The following is a 22,088-nucleotide window of genomic DNA, read 5'->3' as shown; positions in this document are numbered from 1 at the left end:
TCTATACTAACAGTTCCTTTTTAAATATTCAGATGTGTCCTGGGAGTATTGGTTCATATAAGTTATTTTGTTTCATTTGTTTTTATTAAAAATTTATAATAACATTAACAATTCTCTCTTAGATCTCCGATTTAAGCTAGCCACAATTTTTTAGACTATCTTTAGTTGTTTTCTTTAATAGAAAATAGATTCTTCTCTCATAAATCCTGGCCACAGTTTCCCTTCCCTTTACTCTTCCCATGACCCCAACCTCCCCACTCCTCCAGATTCACAACCCCTCTCTCTCCTTTCAGAAAAGACCAGGCCTCCAAGAGAAAGCAACCAAACTTGACAAAACAAAATACAGTAGAACAAGGCAAAAGTCTTCATGCCAAGGCTGGTCAAGACAACCCAACAAGAGAAAAAGAGCCCTAAGAGCAAAATAGTCAAGGACACACCCACTCTCACAGTTAGGAGTCCCACAGAAACACCAAGGTAATCACCACAATGTGTATACAGAGGATCTGGTGAAGTTCCCAGGTCCTGTGCTTGTCACATTACTCTCTGTGAGTATGTGTGAACCCCAGTGGACCATGTTCTACTGATGTCCTTCATCCCCTATGATTGTAACCTTTCTGCCCCCTTTTCAGCGGGATTTGTTGAGTTCCTAGGGGAGATATCTGATGGGAAACTCCAATTTAATCCCTCTTTCTCTTTCTGCATAATGCCTGGCGATGCATCTTTGTATCTGCTCCCATCTGCTGCCAGAGGAAGCCTCTATGATGATGACTGGACAAGGCAATGAATTGTTAAATATAACAATATTATGCAAAAACATTTCATTGGTATTTTTGGCCAGTTATGTTTGTTCCCCTGTAGGTCTATAGACTATCTAGCCTCTCAGTCCTAGTCATCTAAACAATGTCAGGCATGGGCTCCTTCTCAAGGTGAACACCTCAAGTTAGACTTGTGGTTGGACACTCCTACACGTTCTGTATCACCATTACCCCAGAATATCTTGTAGGCAGGATAGATTGTGGTCAGGAAAGATTGTAGGGTCGAAGGTTTTGTGATTGGGCTGATGTCCCAGTTCTACTACTGGAAGCTTTGCCTGGTTACAGTGAATGACAGGTTCAGACTCCAGTTCCTTTATTGGAGTCCTCACTAGGATCACCCTCATAGATTCCGGGAAGTTTCCTCTGCACTAGGTTTCCACACCAAACCCAAATGCCCCCCAATTCCAGCCATCTCTCCCCATACTCTCTCCCTTCATTCCATTTATCTGCACACCTAATCTCTTCCATTCCTGTCCCCACATGCCTCGAGTACACCTACAAAATTATACTATTTCTCCTTTCCATGGAGATTCATCCATCTCTGCTGGAGCCTTCCTCTTTACCCCTACAATGTTATATATATATACATATACATATATATATACATATACATATATATATATATATGGGTGTTTTTCTTGCATGTGTCTGTGTACCACACATGTGCCGATGTCTGCAGAAGAGATCAGAAGAGAGTATCAGATCTCAAGGATCTAGAGTTACAAACAGCTGCAAACCACCATATCAGTGCTGGAAACCAAACCTAGGTCCTCTAAACACCAACAAGTGCTCTTAACCAATAAACTATCTCTCCAGTCCCTGAACTCCCAAAATTTCAAATGATTTTCTCCAGGTCACTGAGTTGATTACTGTGGAGTTACACACACGAAAATGAACATCCACTTTCTAAGTCCAAATTTCTCTTATTATTATCAGTGGTTTTAATTTTTAGAAACACTCTTATTTACATATCCATTCCCCATTCCCTTACCCTCCCATCCTCTCATGTTTCCCACTGAACCCCCAACCCACCCACTATCCATTCCCCAGGGATAGTGAGACCCTCCATGGAGGAGCATCAAAGTCCATCACATCATTTGGGGGAGGACCCAGGCCCTCCTTTTCGTATCTGGGCTGCAATAGTATCCCTCCATAGGGAAAGGGCTCCTCAAGTCCATTTGTGACCTAGGAACAAACTCTGGCTCTACTGTTACAGGTTCCATAGACTGCCTTGGCCTCCTAGCTGATACCCACATTCAGAGAGCTTGGTTTGGTCCAATGCTGGTTCCCCTGCTTTACGACTAGGGTCTGTGTGCTCTCATTAGGTCAGGTCAACTGTTTCTGCAGGTATCTCCAGTTCCAGACAGGGGAGGAATAGAATATGGGAAGGAGATGGCTTGATAAAGGGAGCAAGTACAAGTTTGGAGAGAGGTCTGGCACAGAGAAAATGGTAGGAGATCCACAGGGATAACCCCAATTAAGAATCTAGACAGTGGTGGAGAGGCTGCCTTTGATGCCCTTCCCCTATAATGAGATTGATGACTACCTTGGTTACCATTCCTAGAGCCTTGACCCAGTAGCGAATCAAAGCAGAAACAGGCACCCACAGCTGAGCACTAAGTCATAGTCCCAGAATCCAGTTGCGGAGAGGGAGAAGAGATGACCAAATGGTTTTACTCATTTAACACGAGAACCATGTTTTCTCCTGAGTCGGATTTTTTTGTAACATCAATACTTGGGAATTGACAAAGGCTACCTTTTATTAATATAAATTTATTTTCTGAGCACCCGTTTAGATAATTGATTAAAAAGAAAAATATCTTTTTTCAGAATTATTTTAATTGGATGTCATAAATGACAAATCAGTCTCAGTATCATTTTTTACAAAGGACTGAGGAACACTTGATTATCTGAGGAAAGTAGGTTAACAGGTTTTTGTTTTTTGGTTTTGGGGTTTGTTTTGGTTTTTGGTTTTTGAGACAGAGTTTCTCTGTCTAGCTTTTTGCTGACCCAGAACTCATTTTTAAAACCAGATTGGCCTTGAACTCAAAAGATCTGCTTGCCTCTACTTCCTGGGTGCTGGTATTAAAGGTGTGAACAACCATTGCCCAGCTGGTTATCAGTTTTTAATAGTTCTACTTGTATCCTCCAAATATAACTAAATCAAATTTCTGTTCTTCCACCAAACTTTTAAAAGCATTTTGTTAGACTCTAGGCTAAAGTTTAGAAGCTACAGTGCTTAAACTATGTTATCTTCCCACTGTCTATACATTTCTGGCTACTACTTAATTTAACTTAAAAGAAATCAGAAACTAACACACTAGACTAAGGACTATGAAAAAGAAGAGAAGGGGAAGAGAAGACAGAGGAGGAAAGTGGTAGAAAGTGGCTGTTAGGGAATGGAAAGAAGGAAACAAATAGAAAAAAGTCAGTTTTAATGCCTAGTGCAATTCATTCTAAATTAACTCAGCAAATAAGCAAATTCATTGGTTTATAAAAACGTATTTATGATTCTGAAGTTGAAAGTATTTCCTACTGAAAGTGATGCTTTTAAGAGTTTGTGAGTACTTCTAAATGTAAGTTGAGTGATTTTCATTTTATCTTCAATGCACTGTTTTAAGAAAACTAAAATTGACTTTGCTCAATCAACCTAAAACTCAAGGTCAGGGAGAACAGCCTTTAAGATTGCAAACAGCACTCCCGTACTGCCCACCTCAGACGAAGTGGCTAAGGGGCTGTGAGGGATGACACTAAGCCAGAGAAAGAAGAAACCAGAAAAGATGAAGAGCAGAAAGCATGATAACTAAGGGACAACATGAGGGAAGAGTAAAAAGGGAAGAGACAGGAAAGACTAAAGAGCTCTGTCCTCCAAAGGCCTGAAATTCCTGAGACATTCTTGATATTCTGAATCTTCCTTGTGTGAGTAGATATCAAGTTTATGCAAAACCAGGCTTAGGAATTTTTCTAAATGTCATATTGCATTTCTAGACAATTTAGAGAAAAATAAATATGTTATGAAATCCAAACGTGAAATATAGGAGGCAAACATAACAGGAAATGAGGAAAGTGGGCCTGAGATGAGAAAGTGATTTTTGCACAATTCCACCTAAAGGCAAACCTTGGGTTTAAATGCAGATCTTCTGATCATTTGGTATATGTCTGGTTTATTGCTTTATGTAGTATCATGGGGTACTGCCTGTTTGGACATTAACTTTTGCCTGCATTGAGAGCTTTCTCCAGCAAACAATATAAAAGCAAACTGAAAACAAAATGCCATTATCCAAGTTAATGAAGCATGTTTTTTAGATGACTAAATCAATAAATTGGCTAGAGCTTAAAAATCAACACAAAAGAAATAGCTCTTGTAAAAATGAAGCTTTTCTTAAACATTAATTGAGACACCAGGGTTTTAGAGACTTTTGTTTAAGCAGGCCTCGTTTTGCTGGTTTAGAGATGTTTATCCTTTTTTTTCATTCTTTAAGGATTTCCCATAAATGAGACATGCAGTCATTTTATAAAGAAGATAAATTGGGCTGTAAAAAGTAGCTCAGAATCCTATTCTTCATGACTACTTGTCCTCTTATGCCATATCACTTCCTGGGAGTATTAATAGTTGCATTTCATTTTCCTATATAAATATTTGAGAACTGTAATTTTGACCAGTTGACATTGGCAGTGCCTATGCAAAGGGATATTTCATTATCTGCTCCTCGAATCAACATAATCTTGTCAAACTTTGTCCCCAATAAATAGGGAAGGCTGTATTTGGAATATTTTAATAACCAAGCATAGTCATACTGCTTTCAATCATAGCCTGCTTGCAAATCCCCAACTAAGAGTTGCAGCTACATGGAACAATAACCGTGAGTAGTGTGCCAATATATTTTCATTAGTCAATGACACCCAGCTGCAGAAAGACATTAGGCTGTGTACTTTAAAACCTAATGCTCCCTTGTGGCAGTACCGCAGCAGGCCAGATTGGCTTCACCAAACCTTCCTGCCATTGTTCATTGTAGGCTCCAGCTGGGTTGAGTTCATCATAAACAGTAAGTCTGCAATTTTTCAATTCCACATTAGGCTTGGATTCAAAGCCTATTGTGATGTTACTGGGAAAGGAGACAAGGAGAATGTCATTGGGTAGCTATTGTTAAAATGCTTCCTCTCCCCCTGTTATTATGGGTCATTTGGAAAAAAATTGATCTATGGAAACTTTGGAAACAATGATCAGTTTGGCATTGCTTTGGGTTTTCCTTTGACCCTTTAATTTTTTAACTACACTCTCAAAGAGAAGTCAGTTTTAAAATGTTCCAGATCAAAGCAAGCCAAATGGGAACACTTGAGTGGAAACAAACACTTCAAATCCAAAGCAACTGCATTTTATAGGTTTCTCTTCCTTAGCCTACAAGTGTTTCTGAAGCTCCTTCCTCAGTCATCTTTTTTGGGTTGACTTGATTCTTTGTTTTTTCTTTTCAATTTGGTTTGAGACAGAGTTTTACTCTGTAGTCCAGGCTAGCCTTGAACCCTATGTTTCTTTTTCCCTAAGCCTTCTAAGAACTGAGATTGAAGGAATGTGCCATCATATCATCTTCTATTCTTCTTAAAAAGCAAAGATACTAAAATGGTTCTTTTCCATGTTAGACGAATTACCATTGGCCTTGGTATTTCTATAAATCTATCTTTCTCTCTTTACCATTTTAACAAGTGCTACTTCTAGCCACAAAACTCATTAAGTCAAAAAACTGAGTCATTCTCAATACCCTTCAAACTGTGACCAATTGCTGGTGACTCTAGAGCAGTGGTTCTCAATCTTCCTGATGCTGTGACCCCTTAGTACAGTTTCTCATGTTGTGGTGACCTCCAAACATAACATTATTTTCATTGCTAACCCACACATGACTAAAGTTTTGCTACCTTTATGAATCATGATGTAAATATCTGTTTTTTCCACTGCTCTTAAGCAATCCCTGTAAAAGGGTTGTTGGGGGTCGTGGCCGATAGGTTGAGAACCACTGCTCTAGAGCATTGATAATTCTGCTTGCTTTTAATTACTAATGCTCACTCACAGACTAGAACTCTTAAGACTGGAATACTCCAGGAAATTCCAAAGACATAACCTCCTATGATTAGGATTTATTATTCATTATCCTAATTGCTTTATTTTCAAAAGAATGTTTACAATTTACTACATTTTAAGATATTACAGTATACAGCAGAGCCTAAATATTTGATATAAAACTCCAATAAAGCTGAAATGAATCGATACTGGCTCAAGATACCTTTTTATTTGTGTATGAATTTATGTGGGAGAGGGGATGTGAGTGTGTCTGAGAATATGTGTCTGTGCACTCAGAGACCGGATTGTATGTCTGTTGTGAGATATTTGCACACTGTGTGAGAGTTTATTGCTGTGTTTGTGTAATAAAAAAGCTGGATGGTCAACAGCTAGGCAGGAGGTAGATGTGTAACTTCTGGGCAGAGAACGAGAAAAGGTGAAGATGAATATAGGTGCACAGGATAAGTGAGGAAACACTGAGAGGAAACAGAATATGCAAGATGGAAGAGAGGTAACACCACATGATAGAATATAGATTAACATAAGCAGGTTAATTTTGTTGTGGCCAAATTCTGAAGCCCAAAATCACCAAGAGGCCCATTTCAATGCAAAAGCAAATAGTATTTTGTTAAAGTTATTTAACGAGCTAAACCCATTAGCTTGGGTCCTTCACCCCACCACCATGGCGGTTGGCTGAAGAAAGACCCCAAGCAACCTCAAGGCAGGGATATTAAACAGCAGTGTAAGGGGGGTGTCTAGGGCTATGAAACAGTCTCAGGATTGGTGTGCTTCTAAGTTTGGACGACCTGCCCTGTGTTGATTGGTCAACTGGTTGTTATTGCCCTTAGGCCCTCCCAGGGAGCTTGCTATTCTCTGCACACCTCTGTTGTGCACTTGTCCATAAAGCACACCCAGATCCATAAAGCACAGCCCTGCCAGCTAACTTCTGATAGGTTTTATTTTGCCACAAGGAAGTTATCTGATCTCCAGTGACCAGGACAGGAGCCGCAAGTTCATGCAAGCACATTGTAGCCTGTCATGGCTGTTAAAATGGGGAGGCTGGTCACTACAATTTAAGTTATAAGAACTAGTGAGATAAACCTAAAGTAAGGCCGAGTTTCATAATTAGTAAGTCATTGACTGTGTCATTATTTGTCTCCTACCCTATCACTCTCCACCTAATTCCTTTGAGACAGGGTCTTTCATTGTACTTAAAGCCCACTGTTTTGGTTAGGCTAGTTAGCCATGGAGTTCTCAAGCTTTGTCTATGTTCTTAATTCTGACCAAATGCTGAGGTTACAGTTACACATAGACATGGTATATGAAGCAAGCTTGTTTCTAAATTAAATAAAAAACAGAGACTAGATAGCTCAGGGATCTAGAAGAACACTAAACAATACTGGTCTAGAATTACTTCTAATGATACTCTTCTGTTATCAGAAATCAGTAGCCAGTCATCACTACAGCACATGGGAACAGATACAGAAATCCTTAGCCAGAGGAAAAGGAAGTGGAGGGATTGTGGGATCCAGAGGGGATGGAGGACACCTGGAGAACACTGCCCTCTAAATTAACTAAGCAAGATTCGTATGACCTCACAGAGCCTGAGACAGCAAGCACAGGGACTACATGGGTCTGCACCAGGTCCTCTGAGTATATTTTGTAGCTTTTATCTTGGTGTTTTTATAGGACCCATGACAGTGAGAATAAGTGGGTCTCTGATTCTTGTACCTTGGGACTCTTTTTTCTCCTGTTGAGTTGTGTGTCTAATTTCAACATGGTAGTTTTTGTTTCATCTTATTATAATATTTTGTCATGTTTGACTGTTATCTTTAGAGGCCTGTTCTTTTCTAAGAAGTGGCAGAAGAGGAGTGTATCTGGAGGGGAGGGGTGGTGGGGAGGGACCGGGAAGAGCAGAGGGAGAGGAAACTATAATTGGGATATATTGTATTAGAAAAGAATCTAAGTTCAATAAATGGCCACACAGCCATGGCTAACTTTTATCTTGATCCTAGAAATTGGAGTCTCATGCTTACTCAACAAATGCTGTCTCAATATCTGCACTATGGTTATGTTGGCTCTCTTATCCTTCCAATAAGTCAATGGATTTCTTACTTTGAGGCTTTTCTTCATTGTCTTTCCTACTTTTAGGCTTTTCTTCACAACAATGTGTCTGACTGGGAAGCTTTTTCTCCAACATTCACCTCAATTCTTCACCATCTCACTCTGCCATACCACTTTAATGACAGGACTTGGAGACACTCAATTTGTATCTTAGTGAATTACAAAAATTGATCTTTGAAATCCGAAATGACATCAAGAAACTTAAGGTAATGCCCTAAGTCTGTGGGAGGTTGTTAGGTATTTTTTCCATTAATATAGTGTGAACGAACTCGGCTGTCATATACTGACTTCAAAGGTAATATATTCTATATTATGTCTAGTGATGAGGAAACTAAGATCCAGAAACACTAAGTTAATTTGCTACATCACAATAAACAAAAAAATAGTGTTTAATTTTCACTAATCATCTTTTTCAAATGCAATGCAGAGGTTGTTGGCTTTTGAAATAAAACAAGTGGGTTTGTTTCAAGGAGGCAAAGATAAACATTTAGTCAAGAAAGTAATTCAAAATGCATATATTAGTAGATAGGCAGATGACAATAACAAATGAGAATCTGAGCTATAGAATACTAATTTTTCCTTTTTATGTTTTGGGATTAAAATGATTTCTCCTTCTGTTTCCTCACTCCAAACTTTCTAATGTACCTCCCCTTGCTCTCTTTCAAATAAATAGCCTCTTTTTCTTTAATATTTGCTGTTACTCTCTCTCTCTCTCTTTCTCACACACACATAGATAGAAAGATAGACAGACAAACAGATAGATAGACACACATATACATACATTCATGCATACACACATACAGTGGTGAAAGATCAAATACTGGTATATTTGATACACAGATAATACTGATCTTATAACAGGAACATGGGGCTGTTCATCCCTTTTGCATTTCGCAGAATAATTTGAGGGTAAATGTTCTTTGGAGGCATTTTTTATTTTTTATTTTTTGCAATATGGGCAGAACCCAAATTAAGAATGCTTTTAATTTATGGAAAGATCAACACAGTAAGTTCTTGCAGCATCATTCAAAAGTCACACAACATTCTAGTAGAAGCTTCTGCCACAGTAGGTTTTCCTATGATTCTCCCAGGTTCCCTTTTCTTTTTTATTATTACTTTAATTTTAAATAGCTTGCTTCACATGTCAATCCTAGTTCCCTCTACCTCCCCTTCTCCAGCACCCCCCCCACCATCCCGCCCAGCCTCCCTCCCTATCCCCACTTCCTTCCACATAGGGGATATCTAGAGTCGGTCATTTCACTCAGGGCAAGGTCCAGGCACTCCCCTAAGAGTCCAGGCTGAGAGAGCATCCCTCTTTGTGTTATGGACACACGAAGTCCATTTGTATGACAGGGATAAACACTTATCCACTGCCCAGTGCCCCATAGGTAGCCCAGGCCTCCTCACTGACTCTCACACTCAGGGGGTCTGGATCAGTCCCATGCTGGCCTCCCAGCTGTAGGTCTGGGGTCCAAGAGCTCCCCCTGGTTCAGATCAGCTGTCTCTGCTGGTTATGCCAGCCCATTCTTTGCCAATTTGCTCAATACTCCTCTCTCTCTGCCACTGGGTTTCATGGGTTCAGTTCAGTGTTTAGCTGTGGGTGTTCACCTCTGCTTCCATCAGTCACAGGATGAAGGTTCTAGGATGACTATAGACATCAAGTTCATTATCAGGAAGGTGGTCTCTCCCCTATTGCTTACCTTGCCAGTTGGTATCATCCCTTTAGATCACTAGAGTTCTCACTGGTGCCAGATCTATCTTCTAACCTATGACAACCTCTTCCCCTTATTTTACACCCCACTCAACCTTCCTGTTCCCCCATGACCTACTCTCCCTTCCTCTTCTCCCCCTCTCTTCTTCACATCTTCCACTCCCCACCCAAACCCTGTTCTGTTCAGAACATCTTGCCTCATTCCTCTTCTCTGGGGTACCATGCATATCTCTCTTAGGTTCTTTCCTGTTTCCCAGACTTTCTGTCAGTGGAATTGCAGACTGGCACTCCCTTTATCCATGTCTAAAATCCATATATGAGTGAGTACATATCATATTTGTCATTTTGTGACTGGGTTACCTCACTCAGGATGGTTTCCTCTAATGTCATCCATTTACCTGCAAATTTCAAGATTCCATTGTTTTTTCTGCTGAATAGTGCTCCATTGTGTAAATATACCCCATTTTCTCTATCCACTCTTGAGTTGAGGGGGCATCTAGGTTGCTTCCAGGTTCTGGCTATTACTAATAATGCTGCTATGAACATAGTGGAACAGATGCCCTTGTTATATGAATTTGTATCTTTAGGATAAATCCGAAGAGTATAATTGCTGGGTCTTGAGGTATATTGATTCCCATTTTCCTGAGGAATCTCCATACTGATTTCCTAAGTGTTTTTTGAGTTGGCACTCCCCCCGGCAGTGGAGGAGTGTGCCCCTCTCTCCACATCCTCTCCAGCATAAATTGTCTTCAGTGTTTTTGATTTTAGCCATTATGACAGGAGTAAGATGGTATCTCAAAGTTGTTTTTATTTGCATTTCCCTGATGGCTAAGGATGTAGAGCATTTTCTCAAGTGTCTCTCAGCCATGTTAGACTCCACTATTGAGAATTCTCTGTTTAGTTCTGTACCCCACCTTTTAATTGGATCATTTGGTGTTTTGGAGACTTGCTTCAGGAGTTCTTTGTAAATTTTGGAGATCAGCCCTCTGTCAGATATGGGGTTAGTGAATATCTTTTCCCATTCTGTGGACTGCCTTTCTGTCTTGTTGACTGTGTCCTTTGCCTTACAAAAGCTTCTTAGTTTCAGGAGGTCCCATTTGTTAATAGTTGACCTCAGTGTCTGTGCTACTGGTGTTACGTTCAGGAAACGGTCTCCTGTACTAATTCGTTGAAGAGTATCTCCCACTTTCTCTTCTAAGAGTTTCAGTGTACCTGGATTTACGTTGAGGTCTTTGATCCATTAGGACTTACTGTGCTATTAATTCTCTAGTGTGACTGTTTTCCAATTTCTTCATGTGGGCACTTAGTGCTATGAACTTTCCTCTCAGCACTGCTTTCAGAGTGTCCCATAAGTTTGGGTATGTTGTGTATTCATTCTCATTGAATTCCAGGAAGTCTTTAATTTCTTTTTTTTATCTCTTCCTTTACCCAGGGATGGTGCAATTGTCCATTGTTCAATTTCCATGAGTTTGGACGGTTTCTGCAATTTGTGTTATTGTTGAATTCTAATTTTAATGCATGGTGGTCTGATAAGATACAGGGGTTATTCCAATTTTTTGTATCTGTGGAGGCTTGCTATGTTTCCTATTATGTGGTCAATTTTAGAGAATGTTCCATGTAGCGCCGAGAAGAAGGTATATCCCTTTGTGTTTGGGTGGAATGTTCCATAGATATCTGTTAAACCCAGTTGGGTCATAACTTCTATTAGTTCTTTTGTTTCTTTGTTAAGTTTCTGTCTGGAGGTCCTGTCTAGTGGTGAGAGAGGAGTGTTGAAGTCTCATACCACTAGTGTGTGAGATTTTATGTGGGATTTGAGCTTTAGTAATGTTTCTTTCATGAATGTGGGTACCTTTGTATTTGGGGCATAGATGTTCAAATTTGAGACTTCATCTTGATGTACTTTTCCTTTGATGAATATGAAATTCACTTATTCATCACTTTTTATTGATTTTAATATGAAGTCTAGTTTCTTAGATATTATGATTGCTACAACCGCTTATTTCTTGGGTCCGTTTGATTGGAAAATCTTTTCCCAACCCTTTACTCTAATGTCTGTCTTTAGCATTGAGATGTGTTTCTTTTTTGCAGCAGAAGGATGAGTTCTGTCTTCGTATACATTCTGCTAGTCTGTGTCTTTTTATAGGCACGTTGAGACCGTTGACAATGAGGGATATTAATGACCATTGATTGATGATTCTCGTTTGTGTGTGATTTATTGGTAGTGGAGTTATTGAGTGTAGGTTCTCCTCCATTTTCCTTTTGATGTTTGGTAAATTGGGATTATCTATTGCCTGTGTCTTTGTGAATGTAGTTATCTAGGTTTTCCTTCTAGCACTTTCTGTAGACCTGGATTCATGGATACGTATTGTTTAAATCTGGATTTGTCATGGTATATTTTGTTTTCTCTATCTATGGTAATTGAAAGCTTTGCTGGATATAGTAGTCTGGGCTGGCATCCTTGTTCCCTTAGTGTCTGTAGGACATCCGTACAGGATATTCTGGCTTTCATAGTTTCCATTGAGAAGTCAGGTATAATTCGGATAGATCTGCCTTTAAAAGTTACTTGGCCTTTTTCTTTAGCTACTCTTAATATTTTCTCTTTATTCTGTAGGTTTGATGTTTTGATTATTATATGGCAAGGTGACTTCTTCCTCTGGTCCAGCCTATTTGGTGTTCTGTAAGATTCTTGTATTTTCTTTTTATTTATTTATTTTTTTAAGTTTAAATTTAGATTAGAGACAAGGTTGCTTCACAATTCAGATCCAGGTCGCTCTCCCTTTCCCTCCCCTCCTCCCTTACCCTCCTCTCAAACTCCCCATTAACCCCTAATTTCCCTAGGGAGGGTGAGGCCCTGCATGGGCGTGTCCATAGTCTGTCACCCTCCCCCAAGAGTTCAGGGTGAGAGTGCATCTCACATTGTTGGATGGGAGCCCAAAGTCCATGTGTATACTCGGGATGAGTACTGATCTACTGCCCAAGGCTCAATAGATTACCTAGGCCTCCTCACTGACACCCACATTCAGGGGGTCTTGATCAGTCCCATGCTGGATTCCCAGGCTGATGCCTGGGATTCAAGTGTTAACCTTTGTCAGGTCAGCTATTTCTGGGGGTTAAACCAGCCCAGTCTTAATCCCTTTGGTCATCAGTCCTCCCTCTCTGTTACTGGCTTTCTTGAGTTCAGCTCACTGCTTAGCCATGGGAGTGTGCCTCTTCTTCCATCAGCCACTGAATGCAGTTTCTGTTTTCCACACTCTCTGGTCATGGGATTGTAGGCTGGTGCTCCCCAGATCTATGTCTAAAATGAATATAAGAGAGAGTACCTGCCATGTTTCTCTTTTTGTGACTGGGTTACCTCACTCAGGATGGTTTCTTCTAGTGTCATCCATTTGCCTGAGAATCTCAGGATTCCATTGTTTTTTTCTGCTGAATAGTACTCCATTTTGTAAATATACCACATTTTCTCTATCCACTTTTCGGTTGAGGGGCTTCTAGGTTTCTTCCAAGTTCTGGCTATTACAAATAATGCTGCTATGAACATAATGGAACAGACATCCTTGTTGTATGAATGGGCATATTTTGGATATATGCTTAGGAATGGAGTTGCTGGGTCTTGTGGTAGGTTTATTCCCATTTTTCTGAGGAATCTCCATACTGATTTCCAAAGTGGCTGAACAAGTTGGCACTCCCACCAGCAATGGAGGAGTGTTCCCCTTTCACCACATCCTCTCCAGCATAAATTGTCCTTGGTGTTTTTGATTTTAGCCATTCTGGCAGGAGTGAGATGGTATCTCAGAGTTGTTTTGATTTGCATTTCCCGGATGGCTAAGGATTTTGAGCACTTTCTCAAGTGCCCCTCAGCCATTTTAGACTCCTCTATTCAAAATTCTCTGTTTAGTTCTGCAGCCCACTTTTTAATTGGGTCCTTTGGTGTTTTGGGCACTTGCTTCTTGAGTTCTTTGTAAATTTTGGAGATCAACCCTCTGTCAGATGTGGGATTAGTGAATATTTTTTCCCATTCTGTGGGCTGCCTTTTTGTCTTGCTGACTGTGTCCTTTGCCTTACAGAAGCTTCTAAGTTTCAGGAGGTCCCATTAATTAATCGTTGATCTCACTGTCTGTGCTAGTGGTGTTATGTTCAGGAAGCTGTCTCCTGTACCAATTCGTTCAAGGTTAACATCCACTATCTCTTCTAAGAGGTTCAGTGTGGCTGGATTTATGTTGAGGTCTTTGATCCATTTGAACTTAAGTTTTGTGCATGGCAATTCACATGGATTGATCTGCATTCTTCTACATGCCAGCCTCCATTTATTCCAGCACCATTTGTTGAAGATGCTTTCTTTATTCCATTGTATATTTTGAGCTTCTTTGTCAAAGATCAGATGTTCATACGTGTGTGGGTTATTATCCGGGTTTTCACTTCAATTCCATTGGTCTACCTGTCTATTATTGTGCCAATACCAAGCTTTTTCAGGACTATAGCTCTGTAATAGAGCTTGAGGTCAGGGATGGTGATGCCTCCGGACGTTGCCTTGTTGAAGAGGTTGCTTTGGTTATCCTGGGTCTTTTGTTTTTCCATACAAAATTGATTATTGTTCTTTCAAGGTCTGTGAAGAATTGTGCTGGGATTTTAATGGGGATTGGATTGAATCTGTAAATTGATTTTGGCAGGATTGCCATTTTTTACTACATTGATCCTTCCTATCAAAGAGCATGGGAGATCTTTCCATTTTCTGAGGGCTTCTTTAATTTTTTCTTTAAAGATTCAAATTTCTTGTGATACAGGTCTTTCACTTGTTTGGTTAGTGTTACCCCAAGTTATTTTATTTTGTTTGTGGCAATTGTAAAGGGTGATGTTTCTCTGATTTCTCTTTCAGCCCTTTTATCATCTGTATATAGTAGGCCTATTGATTTTCTTGAGTTGATTTTGTAGCCTGCCACTTTGCTGAAGGTGTTAATCAGCTGTAAGAGTTCCCTGGTAGAGTTCTTTGGGTCATTGATGTAAACTATCATATCATCTGCAAACAGTGAAAGTTTGACCTCTTCCTTCCCAATTTGTATCCCCTTGATCCCCCTTTGTTCTCATATGGCAATGGCTAGAAATTCAAGTCCCATGTTGAAAAGGTATGGAGAGAGTGGACAGCCTTGTTTTGTTCCTGATTTTAGAGGAATTGCGTTGAGTTTCTGTCCATTTAGTTTGATGTTGGCTGTTGGTTTACTGTATATAGCTTTTATTATGTTTAAGTATGTCCCTGTTATCCCAGATCTCTCCCAGACCTTTATCATGAAGGGGTGTTGGATTTTGTCAAAAGCTTTTTGAGCATCTAGTGATATGATCATGTGATTTTTGTTTTTCAGCTAGTTTATATGGTGGATTACGTTGATGGATTTTCGTATGTTGAAACATCCCTACATACGTGGGATGAAACCTACTTTATCGTGGTGAATGATTGTTTTGATGTGTTCTTGGATCCGATTTGCCAGTATTTTATTGAGTATTTTTACCTCAATGTTCATGAGGGATATTGGTCTGAAGTTCTCTTTCTTAGTTATGTCTTTGTGTGGCTTGGGGATCAAGGTTATTGAAGCCTCATAGAAAGAGTTTAGCAAAGACCCTTCTGCTTCTATTGTGTGGAACACTTTGAGAAGAATTGGTATAAGCTGTTCTTTGAATTTCTGGTAGAATTCTGCACTGAAGCCATCTGGACCTGGACTTTTTTTGGTTGGGAGATTTTGATGACTGCTTCTATTTCCATAGGGACTATAGGTCTATTTAAATTGCTTATCTGCTCTTGATTTAATTTTGGCAAGTGATACCTATCCAGGAAGTCGTCCATTTCCTTTAATTTTTCTTATTTTGTGGAGTACAGGTTTTCAAAGTATGACCTGATGATTCTCTGGATTTCCTCAGAGTCTGTTGTTATGTCCCCCTTTTCATTTCTGATTTTGTTAATTTGCATGTTCACACTCTACTGTTTGGTAAGTTTGGACAAAGGTTTGTCTATCTTGTTGGTTTTCTCAAAGAACCAACTCTTTGTTGCATTGATTCTTTGTGTTGTTTTCCTAGTTTCTACTTTATTGATTTCAGCCCTCAATTTGATTATTTCCTGGCTTCTACTCCTCCTGGGGGAGTTTGCTTCTTAGTGTTCTAGAGCTTTCAGCTGTCCTGTTAATTCTCTCATATAACTATTCTCCAGTTTCTTCATCTGGGCACTTAGTACTATGAACTTCCCCCGTAGCACTGCTTTCAAAGTGTCCCATAGGTTTGGGTATGTTGTGTCTTCATTCTCATTGAATTCTAGGAAGTCTTTAATTTCTTTTTTTATTACTTCTTTGACCCAGGAATGGTGCAGTTGTGCATTATTAAATTTCCATGAGTTTCTAGGTTTTCTGCAATTTGTGTTGTTGTTGAATTCTAACTTTAATGCATGGTGGTCTGATAAGATGCATGCAGTTATTCCAATTTTTTGTAGCTGCTGAGGTTTGATATGTTGCCAAGTATGTGGACGATTTTTGAGAAGGTTCCATGTGGTGGTGAGAAAAAGGTATATTCTTTTTTATGTGGATGAAATGTTCTATAGATGTCTGTTAATCCCAGTTTGGTCATTACTTCTATTAGACCCTTTGCTTCTTTGTTGAGTTTCTGTCTGGTATTCCTGTCTAGTGGTGAGAGTGGTGTGTTGAATTCTCCCACTATAAGTATGTGGGGCTTTATATGTGATTTAAGTTTTAGTAATGTTTCTTTTACGAATGTGGATGCCTTTGTATTTGGGGCATAGATGTTCAGGATAGACACTTCATCTTGGTGGATTTCACCTGTGATGATTATGTAATGACCTCCTTCATCTCTTTTGATTGATTTTATTTTAAAGTCCAGTTTGTTAGATATTAGGATTGCTACCCCTGCTTGTTTCTTGGATCCATTTGATTGGAAGATTTTTCCCAACCTTTAACTCTCAGGTAATGTCTGTCTTTGAGAGTGAGTTGTGTTTCGTGTATGCAGCAGAAGGAAGGGTTCTGTCTTTGAATCCATTCTGCTAGCCTGTGTCTTTTTATGGGTGAGTTAAGGCCATTAATGTTGAGGGATATTAATGACCATTGATTGCTCATCCTTCTTCGATTTCCAATGGTTGTTGTTGGTGGAATTATGTGTGGAATTTTACCCCTTTGTTCTTTTGGCTGTTGGGAGAGATGGATTCTCTAATGCCTATGTTTTTCTGGTTGTAGTTAACTTCCTTGGGTTGGAGTTTTCCTTCCAAAACTTTCTGTAGGGCTGGGTTAGTGGATACATATTGCTTGAATCTAGTTTTGTCATGGAATATCTTGTTTTCTCCATCTATAATGATTGAGAGCTTTGCCGGGTATTGTAGTCTGGGCTGGCATCCATGGTCTCTTAGTGTTGGTAGAATAGATATCCTGGACCTTCTGGCTTTCAGAGTTTCCATGGAGAAGTCAGGTGTAATTCTGATAGGTCTGCCTTTATATGTTACTTGGCCTTTTTCCTTAGCTGCTCTTAATATTCTTTCTTTATTCTGTATATTTGGGGTCTTGATTATTATGTGGTGAGGGGACTTTTTTGTGGTCCACTCTATTTGGTGTTCTGTAAGCTTCTCGTACCTTCATTGGCATGTCTTTCTTAAGGTTGGGAAAGTTTTCTTCTATGATTTTGTTGAATATGTTTTCTGCTCCTTTGAGGTGGTGTTCTTCTCCTTCTTCTATACCTATTATTCTTAGGTTTGGTCTTTTCATGGTGTCCCATATTTCCTGGATGTTTTGTATTAAGGATTTGTTGGACTTAAGGTTTTCTTTTGTTCATGAATCTATTTCTCCTTGTGTATCTTCAACACTTCAGATTCTCTCTTCCATCTCTTCTATTCTGTTGGTAATGCTTGTATCGGTAGTACCTGGCCGTTTGCCCAACTTTTCTATTTCCTGCCTTTCTTCAGATTGTGTTTTTTTCTTTTCTCTATTTCAGTTTTCAACTCTTGCAGGGTTTGCATTGTTTCTTGCATTTTTCGGTTTATCTTTTTGTCCATTTGTTCCCTTTTATGAATTTTTTGGTTTGTTCTTTCTTCCATTTCTTGCATTTTTTGGTTTGCTTTTTCTTCCATTTCTTCCATTTTTCCTGTGTTTCTTCTTCCATTTCGTGCCTTTTTTTCGTTTGTTTCTTCCATTTCTTTCATTTTTTAGCTTCTTTTTTTCTTCCATTTCTTTCATTTTTGTGCTTTGTTTTTTCTTCCATTTCCTGCTTTTTTTGGTATGTTTCTTCTTCCATTTCGTGCCTTTTTTGATTTGTTTTTTCTTCCATTTCTTGCATTTTTTGCTTTGTTTTTTCTTCCATTTCTGGCATTTTTTGGTTTGTTTTTTCTTGCATTTCTTGCATTTTTGGTTTGTTTTTTCTTCCATTTCTTTGAAGGATTTTCCTATATCCTCTTTTAGGGATTCTATAATTTTCATGAAAGTGGTTTTAAGGTCATTCTTTTCTGCTTCGTTTGCATTGGAATGTTGGAGTCTTGCTGGTGTGGAGTCTCTAGAATCTGCTGGTGTCATATTTGTTTTTCTGTTGCTGAGTGTGTTTTTGTATTATCTCTTTCCCATCTCTTCTTTTAGTGGGTGCAGAAAGAGCCCCTTACTGGTCTGGTGGTTAGGGGACCAGAGTTCCCTTTTGGTGGGTGCTAGCAAGTCCAAAAATCTGGTGGTTCTTCTATTCCTTGTACTCGTTCTGGTCCCGTGGGTGGAGAAGGAGAACAGGAATCTGGGGTGCTTAGCCTCCCACCTGGTCCCCCGGACCCTTTGCTGGATCCTATTGTACCTGATCCTACCAGAACATCTGCTCCCCTGGTCTCCCTGGCTCCTCTGGTTTCCTGGTCTCATTGGTGGGAGAGAAGTCCTGGAGTCTGGGGTGTTTGGCTTCCGCCGGGATTGGAAGCACTGTGCAGTTCCCAGGCAATCTCCAGGCACTGGAACACAGGCCCAGAAGCAGGGCCTGTTGTACCTGATCCTGCCACCAGAACAGCTGCTCACCTGGTCTCCCTGGCTCCTCTGGTTTCCAAGATTCTTGTATTTTCATAGGCATATCCTTCTTTAGGTTAGGGAAGTTTTCTTCTATGATTTTGTCAAATATGTCTTCTGTACCTTTGAGCAGTATTTCTTTGCCTTCTTCTATTCCTATTATTCTCAGGTTTGGCTTCTTCACGGTGTTCCATATTTCCTGGATATTTTGTGTTAGGGATTTGTTGGTTTTGAGATTTTCTTTGGTTGACAACTCTATATCCTCTAATTAGTCTTCAACACCTGAGATTCTCTCTTCTACCTCTTGTATTCTCTTGGTGATACTTGCATCTGTAGTTTCTGATCATTTATCCAGCTTTTCTATTTCCAGCATCCCCTCATTCTGTGTTTTCTTTATCGTTTCTATTTCAGCTTTCAATCCTTCAACTGTTTGAGTTGTTTCCTTCATTTGTTTGGTTGATTTTTCTTGGTACTCTTTAGATTCTTTGAGAGATTTGTTTATTTCTTGAATTTTTTGGTTTGCCTTTTCCCCCATTTCATGGATTGTTTTCTTTGTTTTTTCTTCTATTTCTTTAAGGGATTTCCTCATTTTCTCTTTGTGGGTCTCTATCATCTTCATAAAATAACTTTAAATGTCTGTCTCTCCTGCTTTGGCTATGTAGTGCTTTTCAGGTCTTGCTGGCATTGGGTTTCTAGATTCTGGTGGAGTCATGTTGTTCTTTCTATTGCTGAGTATGCTCTTATTCTGTCTTCTTCCCATCTCTTCTTCCAGTGGGTGCAGTTGAGGTCTTTCTGTCTCTACTGGTCTCCTTCTTTCCTGAAGCTGAAGCTGGGGTCGCTGGAGGTTGGAATATAGAAGGGCTGATGCCTTTCCTGTGTGGGCAGGTCATCTAGATGCCAGGAGCTGGCCCCTAGAAAGATTGAGGGGATGGGTGTTGGGCAGGGGTTGAGGAGTGGCCCCAGGGAGACCCAAGCTCACCTGATGGTGGGGTCGCCGGAGTTTGGGGCATGTCTTTGGAGGCATTTTACAATTCTCTACTGAGTCTTTTTTGCCCTGTGAATTTTACATATGTGTGAATACATGTTTTCAAGGATGATCATTGGGTATTGGATAACTAATAGGTATGTTTACATTTGGGACAGCAGATGGAAAGGCACTCTTCATGACAATCACATCTTTTGATTCATAATCCCTAGGTCTTGAAATTTACTCAGTATTCAATAGAAGGAACAAAATGACCAGCTCCCAAGGACATAATGAAACAGCTGCTGCATGTGGGTTCTAGAGTATATCTTGACAGAAAAACCTCAAACTAAAGAACCTTTTTCCCCAATTCAAACCAAGCTGTTAAGCTGAAATAAATAAGGAAGTCACAATAGGACAAGAAACAGCTGGCTGAGAATAGTGGCTAAGATTTAGACTAAATAAACTACTTCCCAAGAGGCCCTAAAGATTAATGTTTGCCAGCCTGGGGGTTAAATGGATAATACAGCAAGCAGTTTGGTGAGCATGTTCATTTGATTTCTGGGGCAGGAATCTGAGGATTTCCCAGGAGTCTCCAAAAAAGACTGTAATAAAGAGAACCAAATATTTATTTTGTCAACACATCTTATTTAATACTTTCACTATAAATAGAAATAGAACTACTTTAGTAAAAACATTCAGAACTAGAAAGTCAACAGCAGAAAGCTCAGGAAACATTCATTTACATAGCCTAATTAGGACCAATTTTGAAAATTTAAATTTCATTCTTTTTCATAATTAGGCTATATAGAAACCAGCAGATGTCATAAGTACAAGATACCTTATTCAGCACACAGGAGATACAATTGAGTAAGAATCTTTTAAGAAGAAAGCTGAAAGAGAATGGTGATTTAACTGTAATAAAAAAATGTGCTTATGGTACATTTGAAATCTAAATGGGACAATATGTAATAATGATTCCAGTTCTCAAAACACCATGAATAATATCAAGCTATCTTCTTGAATAAAAATAGTCAAGACATAAAAGTATCCTTTCTCAAAAGTTATTTTAATATAATTGACTTTACCTAAAATAACCCCCCATCTCTTCTAAGCTAACTTAAATCTCTTGTCATTCAAACACTAAAGCATCCCCTGCCATCAAGAATATATATATATATATATATATATATAGAGAGAGAGAGAGAGAGAGAGAGAGAGAGTTTATATATATTGTTTCAGTCATAAAGAAGATGAAGTTACATAGCAGACAATGAATGCAGGTGGAGATAATCATAGCAAGTAAATTAAGACAGTCTCAGACAGAGAAATATTACATTTTTTCTTTCACATGTAGATCCTAGATACACACACACACACATACACACACACACACACACACACACACACACATGATTATGTGTATTGCCTTAATCACTGTTTTATTGCTGTGAAGAGATAACATGACCAAGGCAACTCTTATAAAAGAAAGTATTTAATTGCATTTCATTGGAGACTTACTCACAGTAAGTCTGATCTGTAGACAGAGAGAGACATGACATGAGCTTTTAAAACCTCAAAAGCCCACCCCCAGTGAGAAACTTCCTCTAGCAAGGCTATTCCTCTGAATCCTTCTAATCCTTTCAGAGTTATATTCATGATGACTAAGCATGCAAATATACACGACTAAGCAGGTCATTCTTATTCAAACCACAACATGTGTACATTGAACTTGAAAATATAAACAAAATGTTTAGGGGAATAAAGAAGACTATTGGGAGGGAGAAGGGAGAGAAAGCATAGTGTGTTAGAGAAAATATGTCCAAAGTACATTATATACTTGTATGAAAGCATCCTTAGGTAGCCTAGTTCTAGATACAATGAATAAGTTCTAAGAAAAAAAAACACCAAAGTAGGTAAAGGTGCATCAATGGGATGAATTGTGAATTTAAAAAGATAATTTCAAAAAGCTTTTTAAAAATTAATAACTTCCAACTCACTGTAGTTGGGTAGATTCTATTCCATTCTTAGGTAGAAATCTATCCAAAACTACCTAACCAGAAATAAAGAGAAAACTTTTGTGGACAATGTTTATTTCTATGTTCTATTATTTCTATATAAAAGAAAATTAGATAATTGCTCTGACAATAGGTGAGTAAAGATTATTATATATCAGCAATTGTTGTTTTTCAATTTATTTCTCCCTAGATTTTATGTTTTAAATTCTAATGTTGCAATGCATTTCTGAGTGTATATGTCTGTGCAGCACATGCTTCTGTGAGGGGAGCGATTGTTGTACATGCACTTTACCACTAATCTTCATCCCCAGTCCTATTGGTTGTTTTTTACTGGTACATGTCTTTTATGTTGTTGAATTACCACTTTCTAGGTTATTTCTCTTCAGGAAAGTTCT

The sequence above is a fragment of the Mesocricetus auratus genome, unplaced genomic scaffold (genome assembly GCF_017639785.1).
Source record: "Mesocricetus auratus isolate SY011 unplaced genomic scaffold, BCM_Maur_2.0 Super-Scaffold_100003, whole genome shotgun sequence".
NCBI lineage: Eukaryota > Metazoa > Chordata > Mammalia > Rodentia > Cricetidae > Mesocricetus > Mesocricetus auratus.
This window is presented reverse-complemented; position numbering follows the sequence as displayed.